Raw genomic sequence first — 18872 nt, 5'->3', positions numbered from 1 at the left:
CTCTGTAGGATAGATTCATAAAAGTCGAACTATTTGGTTCCAGTATGTAGTCAAGTGATACCTGTATATATATATATATTTTTTTTATTTCCCCAAATATTGCCAGATTACTTTTTCAAAAGGTTGCATGCAGCAAGTCATACTCTCTCCAGCAACACGAGTGAAAGAAATATGGGCACTTCTTAACTAAAATTTCTTTTAACCACATAAGCATTTAACAACAGATTAGATGTAATTTTTTACTCTCCTCCCCATATAGTAAACATGTTATGCTTAGCATAAATAAATTTATTTTCACCAAGAGATCTGAACACGAGAAATCTAGCTCTTTTCTTACACGGTGAGTAATCAAGCTAACAATCCATAAAATAATGTAGCAATTCCCCCCAAAGATTACCTGTACACACACACCCTACCTCTGAGATGCTTCCAGAACAAATATTAAGTATTATACTGTAAGCCCAAAAGTCCTCATTTAGGGCCTAGAAAACCAACCTTTTTAAAATTCAGCCCACAATGAATGCTTACAAACTCATTAGCTCATCAAAAGTACTACATTTGCATGCGAAAGGCAGAACGAAGGAAATAAAATAGGGAGAGGCCCAACAGGGTCAGACTGTTCCTGAAAGCGCTTGGGGGGAGACGGAATCTTTCCTTTGGGGTGGCATCTTGCCAATAATGGAGCATTTAAACGAGAGGAAAACAACCCGAAATGCCGCCTTGAATCTATTTTCTGCAACCGCCTAGCTTCATCAGTGCTGGTAAGACGACTAAGGAGAAATTAATCTCCGATATTTTGAACATAGGAGAGCGAGAAAAATAAAATACAAGCCGGCTCCCCCCCCTCTTCCCCCAGGCAGGCCACGCGATCTTGAAGTGTGGAGCCTTGCTAACGATTTTTCCACCGGCTGGAGGTTGGGCACTCACCGCAGTTTAGAAACTGGTCAATTTCTGAACTTTTCCTTAGTAGATTCGTCTATGGCCGCCTTTCCAAACCTTAGGTACGCCGGCAGTACTTGCGCGCCATTCAAACGCCGCCATCTTAGGTCTCAGAGGAGCCGTAGAGATAGGTCACGGAGAGCCTGTGGTGGGCGTTACAGCCAAATAGGCCCCGCGCCCAACCGCGGTGCACCACCCAAATGGCTCCGCCGGCAAAGCGCGCCAGCAGCCCCGCAGCCTCTCCCCCAGTTTTCCTGACTGCTTGCATTTCCTCTCACAACCTTTGGTGCCTCTATTGATATTCCTTCGTTTTTCCTTCTTTTCTTTCCCTTCATTTTTTTTTCTTTTTCCATCCCCAGTATTTTTTTTTTTAACCTTCGCTCTGACTTCCTTCTTCCTTCCACACTTCTAGATATCTCTTGTTCTCAATTTTCATTTACCTCACAAGTATGTGGGGTAAAACAAACCTGCCTTTTTGTTATTTCACCAAATTATTGCAACATTAAGATAAGCTGAGGACTGACTTTCCCTATTTTATAGATGAGGAAACTAAGGCCCAGAGAGATGAATCAATTTCCAAAAAGCTGTAACAGCTACTTAGTGTTAAGAGTGGACAAGAGCCTAACTTTTTCCACTCCGATGAGCCCTGTGCTCATATAGATCACGGCCTATTCCCCACCAACTAATTGAAAAGATGGAAAAACTGAGGACGAAGATGGGAAAAGTTTGGGCCTAAAGTCATACCACGAGTCAATGACAAAAATGGATTTAAAACAAGCTGCTTCCTTGTTTAATTCTGTAACAAAGTGTCTTCATAAAGGAGTTGGGGATGCTATTCTCCATCCCGAAAGTCTTTCCTCTTCTTTTAGACTCAGCTTAAGTCCTGACTCCTCTAAGAAGCCTCTATATTTATTAAAACGTTTGTCATTTTTGGTCCTTCTCCATGAGGGAAAATACACTAGCTGGATGCCAGCCCCCAAACCATAAAAAGAAAGAAGCTGAAGCTTCTTTGTAAAGTATTATGGGTGAATGGTATGGAAGGTTGATGGGGGGAAGTTGATGATGCACAGGAAAGGAAAAGACAATTAAGCGGCCTGTATCCCTTTCCAAAGGTATAGTTTCTCCCTACATTCTAATGTTATCTCTAGCTTTCAAGCACCCAGCATGGAACACCTCTTACTCTATTCATTTGCATCATTACTTTTCCTCTCGGTCTTTTGCTATTGTCACCCTCAAATTGAAGGTAATGGTAGAGAGTTGTGTAAACTTCTGGGCCTTGATGTATGGCCATTCTTATGTAAAACACTGCATGGAACCCATCTGGGTTTCGACAGTAATGTGTGTGGTGAAGAGGGCTTAGTTTAAATTTAAATTGTGTGATTTGCTAGGGCTTGAACCTATCTGTGCATATTGTGGAAATTGGTAGGGCAGACACCAGAAGTCAATTGCAAAAGGAACTGCTGAACTTCTGAGAACTCATCTTAACGGAGGAGGGAGTCAAGCAGACAACCGAAGGTAAGTAGAAGGTCAGTTCTGAGTATCGCAGATCTGTGACCTTAATCATCTTTTTGCATCAAGTACCGTATTTCTTGTTGTGCTATAAAATGTATTTATTTTGAGCTAGGTACACAACATTTCTCTGTAGTAATTTAGTGGTACGTAGAAACGTGGATGAAAAGAGTGAAATCTATTGCAGTTTTGCTTCTGATGACTTTTTCTTTCTGGAACAAATGACTATTTGGATTTTAAAGAAATATGTATAAGTAAATAATTAGCAAGAAGCATTAGAACAAGACGCTTGTGAAGTTGCTGGTCAATTTTTTTTGGTGAAAAAACCTGATGCGCTGGTTTTATTTAGTGGTGTTTCAAATTGAAAGGTGCTAGATCCGGAGACCTAGGGGTAGAAAAGCTCTATTAATTCATAGCCAAGGTGGAACTACATACTCCTGCCTCCTCCCACTCACATTTCTCCTAGTCTGTCTTGAGTCCAACCTAAGAAAAATGCCTCCGGAAAACACCAGAAACGGAGGTTGGTGTCAAACGAGGATATACTTGTGTTGTGGGAAGAAGAGATCCAGCTTTCTTTTCCATGTGAATATTCAGTTGTTCCAGCACCATATGTTTAAAGACTAATCTTTCTTTGTTGAAAATTAGTTGACTATAAATGTGAGGGTTTGTTTCTGAACTATCAGTTCTATTCCATTAATTTGTATATGTCTAACCTTATGCCGGTACCACCAGTCTTGATAACTGTAGCTTTTAAGTAAGTTTTCGAATCAAGAAGTGTAAGTGCTATAACTTTACTTCTTTTATCCAGATTGTTTTAGCTCTTCTGGTCCCTTGTAGTTCCATATGAATTTTAGGATCAGCTTGGCAATTTTTTAAATAATCAAGCTGGGATTTTGATAGGGATTGTGTTGAATGTGTAGAAAACGTGGGGAGTATTAATATCTTAATAATTAAGTCTTCCAATTCATGAACACAGAATGGACATTTTCCCATATACTTAGGTCTTAAATTTTTTCAATGACATTTTGTACTTTTCTGTTACATTTATTCCTGAGTGTTTTTCATGCTATTTTAAGTGGAATTCTTTTCTTAATTCCAGATGGTTCATTGTATGTGTATAAAAATACAACTGAGTGTTGTAAAATAGTTTTGTATTATACAACCTGATTAAAATGGTTTATTACTTCTACTTTTAGTAGTATTTTATGGATTCCTTAGGATTTTTCTACATGAGATTACATCACTTGAAAGTAGATATAGTTTTACTTCTTTCTTTTTTTTTTTTTTCATGACAAAAATCATTTACTTTTAAGTGATTATCAGTACACCAATAACAAGTTTTTGAATCCTATCATCTAGTAATTTGGATTAAGAGACACTAGAAGCAGCCCAAAAAATTATTCTAGTATTCATTGTTCTAACCCTTAGCCAAAAAGGACTATTTTAAGGCTGGCTGCTGCTTTACACAGGTTACAAATAACTATTTACTACTTTTTCATAGATAGCGCCCCTGACCTTCAAGAAAGCTTTAGGGGAAAAAACATTTAATCCCTTTCTTTCTTAAAAAGTTTTTTTTTTTACTACATCTAAGAAAGAAAAAGTCAGTGTTGATATACATATGTTGCTTGAGCTAAAAGGCATAGGAAAACAAACATATACCCTTAAATTTCTAAGAAACATGAGGTAAAAAGATGAAATCTTTGGATAAGCTCTAAGTTTATACAAAGAAGCTAGATTTGCTATTCTCCAAAAAGTAAAAGGACCTACTATCCAGTAAGCAGAAATAATTTAATGCCTTTCACAAGAATATAACTCAAGCTTTGCTAAAGCTTCATATTCCATGGAGGCATCGAGGTGCCAATCCATGGAACAGGCACTTCTTTCTTCTTCCTCTATCCATTTACGCGGTAGTTTTCATGGATTTCTGGCCGGATATCACAGACAAAGGCCAAGAGGTTATCCAGGATTTCATCCCTGTTCTGCTGGAAATAGGTCTGGAGGATGCTCATCTTCTCTTGGGTGTCCTTCTCCACTTCAGTGCTGCAACTGCCGTGCGATCCCAGAGCCTGGAGTCGGGAAGCAATGACACACAGGGACATCGGATGACGTGCTGATTAGCCAGGAACAACATTTGATAAGCAATTTCTGTACTTTGAGGAAACCCGGGCTCATCTATGAATATAAATCAGCAGCAGTGGGCAATGTAGCCTCGTGACTGAAGAGCATGTGGGAAGTCGGCAACCCACAGAGTTAATGGGGCCATAAACTTATGCAATCACTTTGGGGGCCAACCCTAAAACATCCATCAAAAAGTCAATTGCACAGCATTTCCACTGCTAGGAAATTATCCTAAATAATGTCTGTTATTATCCTAGATATTCTATTATCCTAGATATTGCTAGAGCGGTATGTTCACATCTCTCTAATGTCTAAAGTACAGCCTTAACCAAAGCCTGGAATGAACCTAAAGATCCAATGACTGAGGACTGGTTAAACAAATGATAGTGCATCTGCACCAGAGAACACGCTTCGGCCATTAAGAAAAATAAGGAAGGTGTGTGGAGCAAGATGGAATGAACTGTAAAATATGCAGTTCAAGGGGAAAAGGTACAGAATGATCTCAGTGTGGTTAGTATGTAAGTTTCCTTCTATGGTTTTAAAGTGGGGCTATATGGTGTTTTTTTGTATTTTTAAACTCTTAAAAAATAATAAACACAAGGGTACAAGGGGGACAGAATTTAGGGGGAATATACAGTTTCGACATGACAGGGTTGTTTTCGCTCTTACGCTCAGCAGTGAATTCACCAATATTATAAATATATAACATCTGTTGTTTCAAATATAAATATGAATTCTAGAAGAACACACAAGAAACTGTTAACAATGACTGTCTCTGTGGGAGGGAAACTAGTTCTCATTGTTGCCCCGTTTTATTGATTGAAGTTTTTACTATATGCATGTCTCACCCCCTCAGGCTCCATTCATAATTTAACATACACTGATCGATAAAGTTTCTTTTACCTTGGACTGCCTTCACAGTATGGCTGGCTTTTTCATTAACGGCTATGTTATTAGAGCATGGCCTATCAGGTTCTTGAAGACATAACTTTTTAGTGTCGAATTCTTTACATTGCCTAACCTGTTCTCACCTCATTCCATATGTTAACAACTCTATCGCTTCATATTTGTAAAATACAGGTTATAAAGCATCCTCTCAGATGTTACCTATTCCTCCACAACCGATAAGGAGGCTGTCACTCCCCTTTCCACAGACGAGGAAACCAGGCTCAAAGAGGTGAAGGTGAACATGCTGAGATTGAACCCTAGAGCCCTGCATCCTACACTATGACTGTTCACATTACAGAACTACCCAGGGACATGTCATCATGGTTAGCTCAGCTGCTAATTCGTATTTTTAAAAGTCCATAAACCCTACTCGGTGGTGGTGGGGGGGAACCCACACTATCTCTGTTCTGTGAATATAAACTATATGCCAAACCTTAGTAAGTTGTCTCACTGCTTAAGAGGTTACAATGGAATCTACTAGAAAAACCCAGACCTTATGCCTACAATGCAACACTGATGTCATCTCTATAAGCAACTGTGACAGAGACGTAAAAGTAAGATGAGATGGTTGCCCTGACAAGAGTATTTTTACACTGTTCTGTGGACGCTCTGACGTCCACAGCAGCCATCTGCCCCAGTTTAAGAGTTAGAGAAACACTAAGTTTTAAAAATACTGTCCAATTTTAAGAACATTGACCAATGCTAAGATGAACAAAACCTTTGCTACTTACTGCTAAGAGAGAGGCATGTGCCTTTAATCACTGCACTTGAACCTGGGACACTGTGTGCCTGGAACTAGCAGAGGCCACAATGTAGAACTTGAGAATGAAGCCCACAAAGCCAAAGGCAGATCAGAGAGATGGAAACAAGAGTCCTAAGATCATTATTTAAGCTTCTGGATCAAAATAAAGTTAGCCTTTCATCTGGATTTTTAATTCATTCTACTTCACTTAAACCAGTTTAAATTGATTTCTGTTACCTGTATGTATACAAAAGTCCTGATAGTTTCTTTTCTCTGTGAAGCCCTCCTCCATCCCTTCCCCTTTCCAGAATTTTCCTTGCTTCCTTTGTACTCTCTGCGATCTGTTTTTGCACTATTATTGTTTGCATCTTATGCACGGTAGTTTAGCCTATACTATTGGCAAGTGTCTTCATCTACACTATACTAAAGTGGGGCTCGGTGTGACTTATGGGTATGGCTGCCACTGCACTTTTCACAGCTGCACGTTTCCATGACTTGCATTTCATTTCTGAGTCTCCCTGACTACCAGACTGTAAGTGAAACACCACGAGGGCAGACCATGTCTCTTTCTGTTCATAGCTCACCCCCCACCAAGCACGTGGTACAGGACCTGGCACATGTTAACTGTTCAACAGATATTTACTTGTTAAATGACTGAATAACTGAAGACTAGGATTTAATGTTAGTTAAAAACTGATCACTCTAAGAGATTCAACCTGAACATGCAATAAAATAAAATACACAATAACCAAAATTTCAAAATTCGACCAGAATGAAAATTTCCAAGCTCCGCTGGATATTTTGAGAGCCTGGAGGGAAGGGAAGGAGAGGGAACATTCAGGAACTAAAGCAGCAATGAAAATAAATGGGGCCCACCGCAGCCTCCTTGGCCTTGAACTCCTTCTCCCTCTGTAGGCGGTACTGTTCAATTTCAGCCTGAGCCTCTTCTTTGGCCTGCTTCAGCCTCCGGTTCTTTCGCTTGCGGGCCTCGGACACCTTCTCGGCGGCCCGCTTCTCGGCCTGCAGCAGCTGTTAAATACCCTGCGACTGACTGGCCATGGTGGAGAGAACTCCGAAGCCGAGGCCAGCGGCCTAAATCCGCTCGGTTACCCGGTTGGTCAGCTGATCCAGTCCAGTTTTACTTCTTTCTTAATCTGGATGCCTTTATCTTTTTTTCTTCCCTGACTAGCCTAGACAGCACCTCTCCTATAAGCTGAATAGAACTGGCGAGTGCAAACATCCTTCGCTAGTTCCCAATCTAAGGAAGAAAGGTTTTCACAGGTGCTGTATTAACTTCCTATTGGCACTATAACAAGTTACTGCAAAGTTAATGACTGAAGATAATACAAATTAATTTTCTTAACACTTCTGGAGATCATAAATCTGAAATCAGTTTCACTCAGTTAAATTCATGATGTCAGCAGGCCTGTGTTCCTTCTTGAGGTTATAGGGAAGAATCTGTCTTCTTGCTTGTAGAGACTGCTTTCATCCCTTGGCTTATGAGCCCCTTTCTTCCATCTCCAAATCCAACGGTGTAGCATCATCTCTAATCTCTCACTTCTGCTTCTCCCTGCCTCTCATCTTCTCTCCTTAACTCTGATCCCTTGCCTCCCTCTTATAAGAAATCTTGTGATTACATTGGGCCCACCCGAATAATCCAGTATAATCTCCCCCATTTTAAGATCTTCATCACAGCTTCCAAGTCTGTCACCATGTGAGGTAAGATGTTCACAGGTTCTGGGGGGTAGGACAGGGGCCATTATTCAGCCTACCAAAGATGCCCTTTTCCAGTGTCAGTAAATTCCCCTCTATTTGTAGTTTGTTGAGTGTTTATGTCATGAAAAGGTTTAGACTGTGTTAAAGGTTTTTTCTACATCTATTTCATATGTTGAATCAACCTACCATTCCTGCAATAAAGTCCACTAGGTTATGACATATAATCTTTTTTGGGCTTGTTTTCAGATTCAGTTTGGCAGGTTTTGTTGAACATTTTTGTGTCTATAGTCATAAAAGATACTGGTCTATAGTTTTCATTTCTCATGATGTCTTTGTCTGGTTTTGGTATCAAGGGAATTCTGGTCTCAGAATGAGTTGGAAGTTGTTCCCTCCTCTACTAGTTTTTGGAATGGTTTGTGAAAGGCTGTTATTTTTTCTTTAAACATTTCCTAGAGTTGACCAAGGGAGCCACCTGGACCTGGGCTTCTCTTTAGGCCTTTTCTTTCATTACTAAATCTATCTTTTCAGTTTTAAAGGTCTATTTGTTCTTGAGTCAGTTGTTAATAGTTTGTATTGTTCTAATTTTTCATGATACTTAAAACTATTTCGGGTGAAATTTCTACAGGACTTACATCATCAGAATATTCATGAGCCAAGTCATTGACTGCTTTTCATAAATCAGAAGTATTCATAGAAAATAACTTTTCTCTGGTTAAAAATGAAAATTGTGAGGGCACTTCATTTAACTTTTCATATCTCCATTTCAAATGTGAAATTAGGACATACATAACTTTCTTAACTATATATTTGATATGTACGTTTGCCATAATAATTGATGCTCTCATCTAATTTGTGCATTTCCAATTTATTTATCTTTTTTTTTCATTTTCAAGTTCAGGAAGAATATGTGTTTCTCTTGATAAAGTTTTACATTCATAAACCATACTTTCAAAATTGGTTTCTTTCATTGTTAAAGTACATAGAAAAATATATATGGGAACACATGTATTTCCATTTGCCTCAGGTTTTAATGTGGTTCAGCATAGCACCACCGTGTTGTGTGTTTTTATTTAAAATTTAAAAGTTTTGTTCATCGTGGAGTTTTTGTGTTAATTTTAATTTAAGAAATATTGCATTTGGGATTTCACACCTACTAGAATGGCTGTAATCGAAACGACAAAAAAGCGTTGGCAAGACTGTGGAGAAATTGGAACCCTCATGTATTGCTGGTAGGAATGTGAAATGAGGGAGTTTGGCAGCTCCTCAAAAAGTTAAATCGAGAGTTACCATATGACCCAACAGTTCAACTCCTACGTATATGCTCAAGAGAATTAAAAATATATGTCCACGCAACAACTTGTTCATAACGGCATTATTCATAATAGTCAAAACGTGGAAACAACTCAAGCAACTGATGAATGGATAAACCAAATGTAGTATATCCATACAATGAATGAACCTTGAAAACAGAATACTAAATTAAAGAAGCCAATCACAAAAGACCACATATTGTATAATTTGACTTCCACGAAATGTCTACAATACACAAATCTATAGAAACAAAAAATAGATTTGTGGTTGCCTAGGACTGGCAGAAGACGGACTGACTCCTAATGGGTACCTGGTTTCTTTTTGCAGTGATGAAAATGTTCTAAAAATACATAATGGCGATGGTTGTACAACTCTGGAAATAGCTAAAAACCGTTGTACTGTGCATTTATGTGCATAAATTATTACACATAATTTATGATGTGTAAATTATTTCTCAAGCTGTAAAAAAAGTAAACAAGTAATTACATTAAAATACGAGATCAATTAAGTTTGCGAACTCATCCTAGAAGAAGTGCTACATACCTCATTGCTGAATATCACTATGGTCACCTTCGAAGGACTCCCCTTGGGAAGCTATGCACCAACGCCAGCGCCTAGTCCACCCTTCAAAGCAATTTTGGAACTCTTTTCCTGGAATGGCCATTAGAGCTGTCATCGTATTGCCCTGAATGTCATCAAAATGTCTTCCTTTCAATATTTCCTTGGGGCGCAGCAGGAGAAAAAAAAATTTTCCTTTATCTTCGGATAAAGAAAGAAGTCATTGGGAGCCAGATCAGGTAAGTGTGTTCCAATAGTTATTTGTTTACTGGCGAAAAACTCTCACAGACATGTTGTGTGAGCTGGTGCATTGTCATGATGCGAGAGCTGTGAGTTGTTGGCAAAAAGTTACCGTCGTCTAACTTTTTCACGCAGCCTTTTCAGCACGTCCAGATAGTAAACTTGGATAGCTGTTTGTCCAGTTGGTACACATTCATAATGAATAATCCCTCTGATATCAAAAAAGGTTAGCAACATTGGTGCAACAAGTTTGCGAACTTAATTTTCAGACATTGTATTATTTATCTTGATTACTGAGGTTTTGATGCACTCTTCAATTTTGCATCCAAAGCAAGTGCCATACCTGACCCTAATCCTGGTTCTGGGAATCAGTGACTCGACTCCCAAAGGCTTCTTGCGTGAAATCGTGCATTGCCCACAAGCTACTGATGCTGAAATTCCAACCTTTAAAGATTGTCCCTTTAGCTTAAGGTTTTCACTCCCATTGGAATGTTAATTTCTCAAGAGGCAGAAAGGCGGAGAATATCCCAGTAATTATTGTTCACCACTGGTATCTTATAGGTGAAGTTATTGGTTCTTTTCCCTCAGAGCGTTGTTTAATGTGAAAGTATGAGACATTAGGGCTCTAAGGGTGAGAGATGTTCGGGGGAAAAAGAAAAGGAAAAAAAAGATTGAGGGCCACAGAAGCAAACACTGCCTTTTAAATATGAATTTCTTATGATCAATTTATCTGATACTTACTGAATACCTACCCTGTGTCAGGCTCTGGGCTAGGTGCAGGGTTAGAGCAGTGAAAAGGACAGGCATGTTCTATGGCTTCAATGACTTCGCAATCTGGTAAGTTGGATAGAACAGGAAAAACCTGCTTTTGTATAGAAGGCATGACAGAGTGCACAGAGGAGGGAAAGTACTGGGGTTTGCACAGCGCTTTAGTTTACAAAGCACCTTCTCATCCACGGTCTCTTTGAATCTTCACAACAACCCTTTGAGTTTGTGTATTCTGCAATTTCTCATATGCGCTATTCTCCTTGGCTCACAGTGCAATTTCAGGGAAATCAAAAACATGTTTCTGGTTCATTTGCATGTATCTCATAAAAATGTTTAGAAAGGGCTATGTGCTGCCCCAGTGCCTCTTGTGGCCTCTGTAGTAAGCTTTTTAAGTTATCTTTTGCCGTTCTTAAAAAACTAGGCCCTTCTGTGTCAAGGACTTGGAAGACTTTGAGAATGATTGCTGTTAATTCTTTTTCAAACTTTTGGTAGGCTTCATTAGTGAAGCCGTGTGGTCTTGGATCTCTCTGTCGGGAGGTTCTACATTACTGATTTCATCCTCTTATTTTGTAAGGTTTGTTCAGGTTTTCTGTTTCTTCCTGGTGGTTTCTATGTTTCTTGGAATTTGTCCATTTTGTCTAGGTTACCTAAGTTTTTCACCTTCAACTGATCATAATAATCATGAGAATCATGTAGCACAACAAGATCTATAGCTGTCCCCTGTGGCACTGGGAAATGGAGAGTGGCAGGTTGGTGAGCAAACGCGTCGCAATATTCTCTCAGTGTATTTTAGCAGCTTTTCTTCATTAAGCGCACCTCTGCTTGCCCTGCTTGTTGTTTTATTACATTATAGAATTCTGTAAAAGTTGATTCTGATGGTTTTCCACAGCTTAACGACTGCTTCAGTGGATGACGAATCCTTGGAACTCCTTCGTCCTTCATTCTCAGTGATGTCACGTGTCCTCAACGTTTCATTCTGATGATGACGATTTTCAATCCTGCAGCAAGGATAAAACAAGAGTACAGTGAAGACCCACCACATAGGTTCTACCATTAACATGTTATTATACTTGTTTTTAATTATAGAACCATCTATCAATCTATTAATTCATTTTTTGCTTTGAAGCATTTGAAAGTACATTGCTGACTTCCATATACTCCCTGACACTTCTATATGTATACCATGAGCAGAAGTCAATATTCCTTTATGGTATTTTGAACTTTGATGTAAAGTATATACAGAGTGAAATTCACAATTATTAATATACCATCACTGAGCTTTGACATGGGTAACTCCATGTTCTTTTTTTTATAAACAAAAAAGGCTCTCCCAACGGCCTAATATACCTTTGTAGGACACCATAAATGGTGTGTGTTGGGGTAGGGACAGGATTAGAAGAATGCCTCGAATGGTCTGATGAGGTTCATAAGATCTTGAGCCAGTTAGAAGATCCTTACAGGGCATGTGGCCCAACGTTACTATCTGATGATTATCTCCAGAGCATCCCCGCAAAATGCACCACTGGTTTGCATCCTGTTAGGGCCTGGCATCTGTCCAGTTCTGGAGGTAATCTGTTCCATCTTTGAACAGCTGAGAGTTTGCAGACATCCTTATTGATATAAAGCAACACACAACAAGACTAATCATCTCTCCCACTGCAGACCGTCCTTATGATTACAAAGAGCCGACACCTAGTATTCTCTTTGCCGTAATATGTTCGTGTTCCTTTTACTGCTTCTCACTGATGATGGCTTGGAAGACCCCCCCCCCCCCCGCCCTCCACCAGCTTGCCAATTTGATTTTGAATGCTTTGTCTAAGTCCCCTTTAAATGGGACTGCATCAAAGCCAAGGACAAGCTTCCCCTGAGGGGGGCTGTTCAAATGAGAGGAAGTTGAGTACTTTTAGTTTTCTCTTTCTTCTGATACTGAACTTGTATAAATAAGACGGAAACCCTTCAACTCAGACCTTAGTTGGGTCTTTCCCACAGGCTGGCTCAGTGTTTCTTTGATAATTTCATACTGCCATCTAGTGGCTAAATCAGGTAATTCCCGCCTTTCTTTGAACTCTAGCAGGGGAGAGGAAATGTATGTTAACAAAGTATCGAGCATACAAGTGAAATCATTGTAATCTTTTAAAAAGACGAATTGATTCCTTCCTCCCATATAATTCCTGCTGTATGCCATGCATTTTGGATAAGTAAAACCTGAAGGTGATAAATGGCGGGAGATAGCAGGGCTACTCCAGGGCATGATTAGGGCCCTAGATAAATATTTTGGGGGAGTCTCTCTTAATTGGATAAGTAATCCGATTAAAATAAAAGTTATGGGTCCACGTGAGGTGTAGTCATTTAGTAATGAAGATGTAGAATAAGGGGCAGAGAAGAATTACTTACATATTTGCGTTTTATTTATTTTTTATTCGACAGTTCATGTGAAAATTCCTCATGCTGTCCATGTGCCATCTTTTTAGGTCCAGAAAACATTTCTTCATGGTTTTTTATTGTCGAATGCATCACATCTGGCTAATTTCACGTCGCCCAGTAGGACAAAATAGGTACTAACACTGTTACTATTGCTAATGCAATGGCTCTTTGGAACCTCTTTCTATCGAAATAATACAGATTTGCTGCCTCTGCAGGTCTTGGAGCTAAGTATCGGCAGTATACCTCGGTAACCTACAACCTGAAGATGTCCTGCGTCCTCCGCAAGTGAGAGTCACCCAAAATCAGCACGTTATCACCATTCTGGCGGACTCATCTCACCGATCCTATGAAATTACTGTGACAACCAGTGGAAGTGATTTGCTATTCTGGCCGCCCTACTGGACCGATGTCCTGGCTGCCGAACTCTGGGACAACCATTGTATAACTTGTCTTTTAACCTTTTAAGGTATTTTTGTGAAACAAACGGTTTTAATTTCACGAAGTCAAATTTATCCATCTTTTGTAGTTGATACTCTTTGAGTTTGTTTAGGAACAATTTCCATAATCCAAGGTCTAAAAAGTATGGAACATTTCCGCAATTGTAGAAACTCCTGTTGGACAGAGTTGTTTCGTATGGGCCTAGTTACCCTAACAATTGGTAGCCTGTGCTAAGGACATAATAAGCTGAAACAGGTTAAACTTTAGAGTGTGGTTAGATTCCTGCTGATACTAGGGTAGTATTGCTGATGCGTTGGTGAGGTGGCCGGATAGTATTGCTGACGGTGGTACTTGTTTGCTTTTGGTTTGCTGGTTACTTCGGGCAGAGATCCGAGGTGTTAGGGAATACTACTTGTAGCTAACCTTTTTTCCCGAAGGCTGAGTGATACGAAAATGATTGTAGCTACCGCTTTTTATGGTTGTTAGTTCCCAGGTATACCACGATCGTTATGGTGATTTTAGACCCGGTACAAATTCCACCATTCTGACTGGAGATCTGACACTCAAGGTAGTCTTGTCCACAGTTATTTCACTACTGTGCATCCAAAGTTACCTGAGGCCAAGGGCCTCCACTCTGGGATCCTTGTGCTGCTACTAGCTTTTAAACCCAAACCAAAGAACTCAACATCTCTCAACTTCAATCTACCAATCTATGTAACGAAGGAATCCTTGTCCTATATTTGTTTCACTAGGAACTTGTGAAAGCTTAAATTAGGGTGAAATCTTATAGCACACCTTGTTTGTATGCTTTTGTGCCATTGTTTCATTTTTGGGTGTTCAGGAAGGCTCCTGTGGAAAATGATCTTCCAGACTGAAATTCTATTATTAGAGCCTCTTTGTGTTAAGCATTGTCTTCTCAAGGGTACCACTTTTATAACAAAATGTCCTTCATTTGGAATGACAAGTCAGATTACTTTTTGTGTGTGAACCAAGAGCACTTAGAAGACGGAGTGTCAGTGTACTGTTTAAGGAAGAAAATTCTGCATACTTTATTATTTATCTGGAGACTGGAGGACATGCTTGCCTGATAGTGTCACTTTTCAGTTCAGTCACTGGGAGTCCAGTGTGTCCTTTGACTTTCTAGTTGTGTGGTACTTAGTTTCCATGGTCTCCTTCGGGTTCTCCACGGTCTGTCTCGTCTCGGGTTTTCCATGGTCTCCCGTAGGTTTTCCGTTTGTTTCTCTGATAAATGATTCTGATGACCCCAACACTGGGGTTTCTGGGGGTTAGCTCTGGCTTTTATATGAACTGTTTCCTTTCAGTTTCTGCCAGTGGGTGAATTCCACTACTGTGCTCGTACTATTGGTTCAATGTTGGGGTCATCAGATTCATGGAGGAAGTAGGAAAATCCTAAAGAGTAAGGATTCACAGTTTAAAAATTACAAATAGGTCACAAATAGTACTCCTTGATTATTTAGGGGCCAAATCAGCATTCTGGGAAATTTCTTTCTTTTTTCTTTTTTTCTTTCTTTCTTTTTTCTTCTTTCTTTCTTTTTTCTTTTTTTCTTTCTTTCTTCTTTTATTCTTTTCTTTTTTTCTTCCTTTCTTTTTTCTTTCTTTCTTTTTTTCCTTCTTTTTTCTTTCTTTCTTTTTTCTTTTTTTCTTTCTTCTTTTATTCTTTTCTTTTTTCTTCCTTTCTTTTTTCTTTCTTCTTTTCTTTCTTTTTTCTTTCTTTCTTTTTTCCTTTCTTTTTTCTTTCTTTCTTTTTTTCTCTTTCTTTCTTTCTTTTCTTCTCTCTTGCTCCGCATCTGACTTAGAAGTGCTTCCCCTTTCCTATGATCAGAGGCCATACAAAGGCAGACTACAGGGGTAGAAACCATACTGACTCAGGATTTTTTTTTTTTAGAGGGCAGTATCACTGGCCCTCATATGTGTTATGGATTTTTTTTTATAATCTAAAATTTAGGAAGAAACCTTCACTATTGCATTACATAATGGAAGGGAAAGTCCCTAGAAAAGGATTCTAAACTGTAACACATTGCCCTTTCCTAACTTCTTTTGTTCAAAAGTTTGGTAGGGCGTTATGCCTTCTGGCTGAATGAGGTATTTGAATACTTCATTAACATATCAAAGCTCTACCTGCCTTTGTCCTTTTTCAAAACCAAACTAAATTAAAACCTTTTGTTATGCTGTTTCTGGTGAAGCATCAGTAATCTATTTGATGTACTCAGTGTCTTTATTTTGTAGATGTAACCCTTTGAAACTACAATGAAGTGATTGCTCCTCAACTAAAAATGATTCCTGCTTCCAAGTTTAGTGTTCTTTTCTGTTTCTGTGTTCTTAAAATCTCCCCTTTTCTCGTTAAAGTAAAGGACACACTTTACAAACCACAGACATAATTGGCTTGCAATCTTTTAGGCCACACCTCTTTCACTCTTTTCTGCTCCAGTCCCCTCCCCATCACTTCTTAAAGTGCTGAGATTTTGGTGCAGCCGCCATATTTCTTCTTTTCCTGAGATAGAAGCTGGGTGACAACAGATATCTCCACCCCTGTGGTCCTTTCTGGAACACCTTCCAACTACTGACACTTCATGGCGCATTTCTAAAAAAAAAAAAAAAAAAAAAAAAGAAGAACCAAAGTCGACCAAAATACGAACTCTAAACGTCCTCCTAGCAGGTTCTTGACAGCTCCCTATTTTTCAGGTATTTGGGATAGGTTTAGGCCACTTGCCATTTGAAAGGAATTTTTTTGGGCAATGATTTTTGGTTGAGGCCTGTTTTTTTGTGGTTCAGGTTTTTTTTTCCCTTCACTTTTCTATATTTTGCCCATCAGGGCTGTGAATGCCTGGTTTTATTTATTTTCTTAATTTGCCCATCGGGGCCACGGATACCTGCTTTTAATTTTTTTTCCCCTTAAGCCCATCGGGGCCCCGGATACCTGCTGTGTTCCCCCCCCACCCCCCAAAACTCTGGCCCATCGGGGCAATGGATGTCAGCTATTTTTTTTTTAAATAATTTTTTGGCCCATCGGGGCCTAGGATACCTGCTCTATTTTTTTTTCCTTGCCCATCGGGGCCGCGGATACCTGCTTAGATTTTTTTCTCTTGCCCATCGGGGCCACGGATACCTGCTTAGATTTTTTTTTTTCATTCGCCCATGGGGTCTTTTAATGCATCGAAAAGTGGTTCTCTGTGGTTCCTTATACTACCTGGAATATCTACAAATTTTTGCTGCTAATCATTTGGTGTTGTGTGAGTGGACCTACGGCTTTCGCTGGGAGAGGATTTTGCAGTTAGGGTACTGGGTTAGGCATGCACGAAAGGAAAGATGGCAGCCACTTAGGTTTCTAGCATTCCTTTGACAACAGCTCGTTAGCATAACATAGGGAAGCAGCAGGGCTATCAGGACATAGGGAGGAAGTTGTTTGCATAATAAGTATGCTGATGGGGGCTGTTAGGGTCTTTGCATAAGGTGTGGTATCCTAAGTTAAATGGTCGCTATTGTTCTCTGACATTCCCTGGGGCTAAGTGAAAGTGATAGGGAGCCAACTTAGGGCTCGGGCTTAAAATGGCGACTTTAACATTTACGCACTGCGCAGCATGTCTCCCTGAATTTTGTTACAGTGTCTAAAACGGCGGATCCAGTTTTATCGGGAGTGTTCAAGTGGAGAGAAGGCCACATTCATGTTGGTAATAATTGTTCTCGTGCACAGTTTGGTGGTAGAAATATTCTGTTACATGGTATAAGATGGCGGCTCAAGTATGCTGCTATGTAAAATATGGCGGTTTTTGTCGTTGCCCCACGCATTTCCTGACAGGTTTTGCTACAGGCAGAATATGCAGGCCTTGTCAGGTGGATATGTCAGTTTGTCACATGGACGTACTGGCTGGTGGGTTTTTGCCCAGCACTTTCTTGGCGGGTTCCGCCCCAGGTATTTGCCACTTTGTTCAAGATGGCGGGCGTTTGCTCGTTTGCCGAAAAAAAAGTGGGACGGTCAGTGTTGGATTGCCGTGTGACCCACCCAATCAGACAGGGTGGTAGAATTGGATACAGCCGATCAGTGGACGGTGGAATTGTACCGAGTTAGCATGGTGCCTCACTGCCCTCTTGATTCAGCCAATCAGAAAAACGAAGCAGAAGGAACCACATTCATGTCACCTCCCAGTGGGTGGTACCCCAGGTCTTTAATCGGTCATTTGGCCATACCGTCTCCATCCCCTTTTACCGGCTCCCTCCCCTCCAGCGTTGCCTCGTGCAGTGCTGGGTATTTGGTAGTGTGAGCTGAACCACACACCGTTCCTCTGCATTGGTGCCCTAACCTATGGCAGTCATTTCCCAGTTGGCCACTGCTCTTCCACGTTGGCCAGACGCGTGCTCCATGCGTGCCAAGTGTGAAAATGGCGGTGAAACTTGGCAAGGACCAAAATGGATCCCACATGATCGTTGGCCAACAGGTGGCAGAAGAGGAACCCCTGGCTTTACTCAAGAGGAACACCTACCCCGTGGCTAATGCTGGGGTTTGACTGATTTCTATTTATTTTTGGATGTCAGTCATAAGTAATAGTTTGATTATGTGGTTTGCTAGTGTTAGACTTGAGCATTAAATGACTAGTACGAAAATGTATTTAGGGGCTTTGTTTATTTGAAGACTCCATTTCAACTACATTTAATGAGCTTTCATTTTTGGGTTCCTTAAAATTCCTTACAATTTTCAATTTCATTTTTATAAATTGCTTAAACATTTTTTTGGTTTAAGATAGTCACACTCAACAATTTGACATTTAAATATTTTTTTACTAATTTTATTACTTTTAAATTGACTTTACTTCCCTTTGGGTTTTGGAAGTCTTATAGCATATAGTTAATTAAAAATTTAACTTTACGATAAAACATAAAAATAATTATTTGATGGTCCATTCCAGTCCAGGCCTGGCTTTGTTTTCATATTTAATGCTGCACTAATTAACTAATGGCCCACCTATCAGGCAAGAAACTTGAATTGCTGTGAACCTGTTTCCTTTATTCACACTTATTATATTGGAGTATTAAATGCCCAAAATTTCGATTTTCTGTGCTGCTCTGCCTCCACAGCCCCCAGCCCTGCTCCCAGAAACCCCACTATCCAGCCCCAAGTCCTTGCTCCAGCCCCAACCCCTGCCCC

General features: G+C 39.9%; 2 long non-coding RNA genes and 1 pseudogene across 2 annotated transcripts; 2 read left to right on the top strand and 1 right to left on the bottom strand.

The window, feature by feature from the left end:
• The first annotated feature begins 612 nt into the window (after window positions 1-612).
• On the top strand, window positions 613-13741 carry LOC109378467 (uncharacterized). The gene is made up of 5 exons (XR_002122991.1): window positions 613-761; window positions 2328-2454; window positions 11739-11893; window positions 13321-13404; window positions 13489-13741. It is a non-coding gene; the product is annotated as an uncharacterized LOC109378467 (long non-coding RNA).
• LOC109378466 (V-type proton ATPase subunit G 1-like) lies at window positions 4195-7315 on the bottom strand (annotated as a pseudogene).
• Window positions 13742-16138: 2397 nt separating the features above from the next.
• On the top strand, window positions 16139-18335 carry LOC109378465 (uncharacterized). The gene is made up of 2 exons (XR_002122990.1): window positions 16139-16962; window positions 17335-18335. It is a non-coding gene; the product is annotated as an uncharacterized LOC109378465 (long non-coding RNA).
• The last annotated feature ends 537 nt before the right edge of the window (window positions 18336-18872 follow it).

Source organism: Hipposideros armiger, unplaced genomic scaffold (assembly GCF_001890085.2).
Source record: "Hipposideros armiger isolate ML-2016 unplaced genomic scaffold, ASM189008v1 scaffold_2019, whole genome shotgun sequence".
In the NCBI taxonomy this organism is placed as follows: Eukaryota; Metazoa; Chordata; class Mammalia; order Chiroptera; family Hipposideridae; genus Hipposideros; species Hipposideros armiger.
The sequence above is the reverse complement of the archived record's forward strand: the minus strand, read 5'-3'. Positions and strand labels throughout refer to the sequence as shown.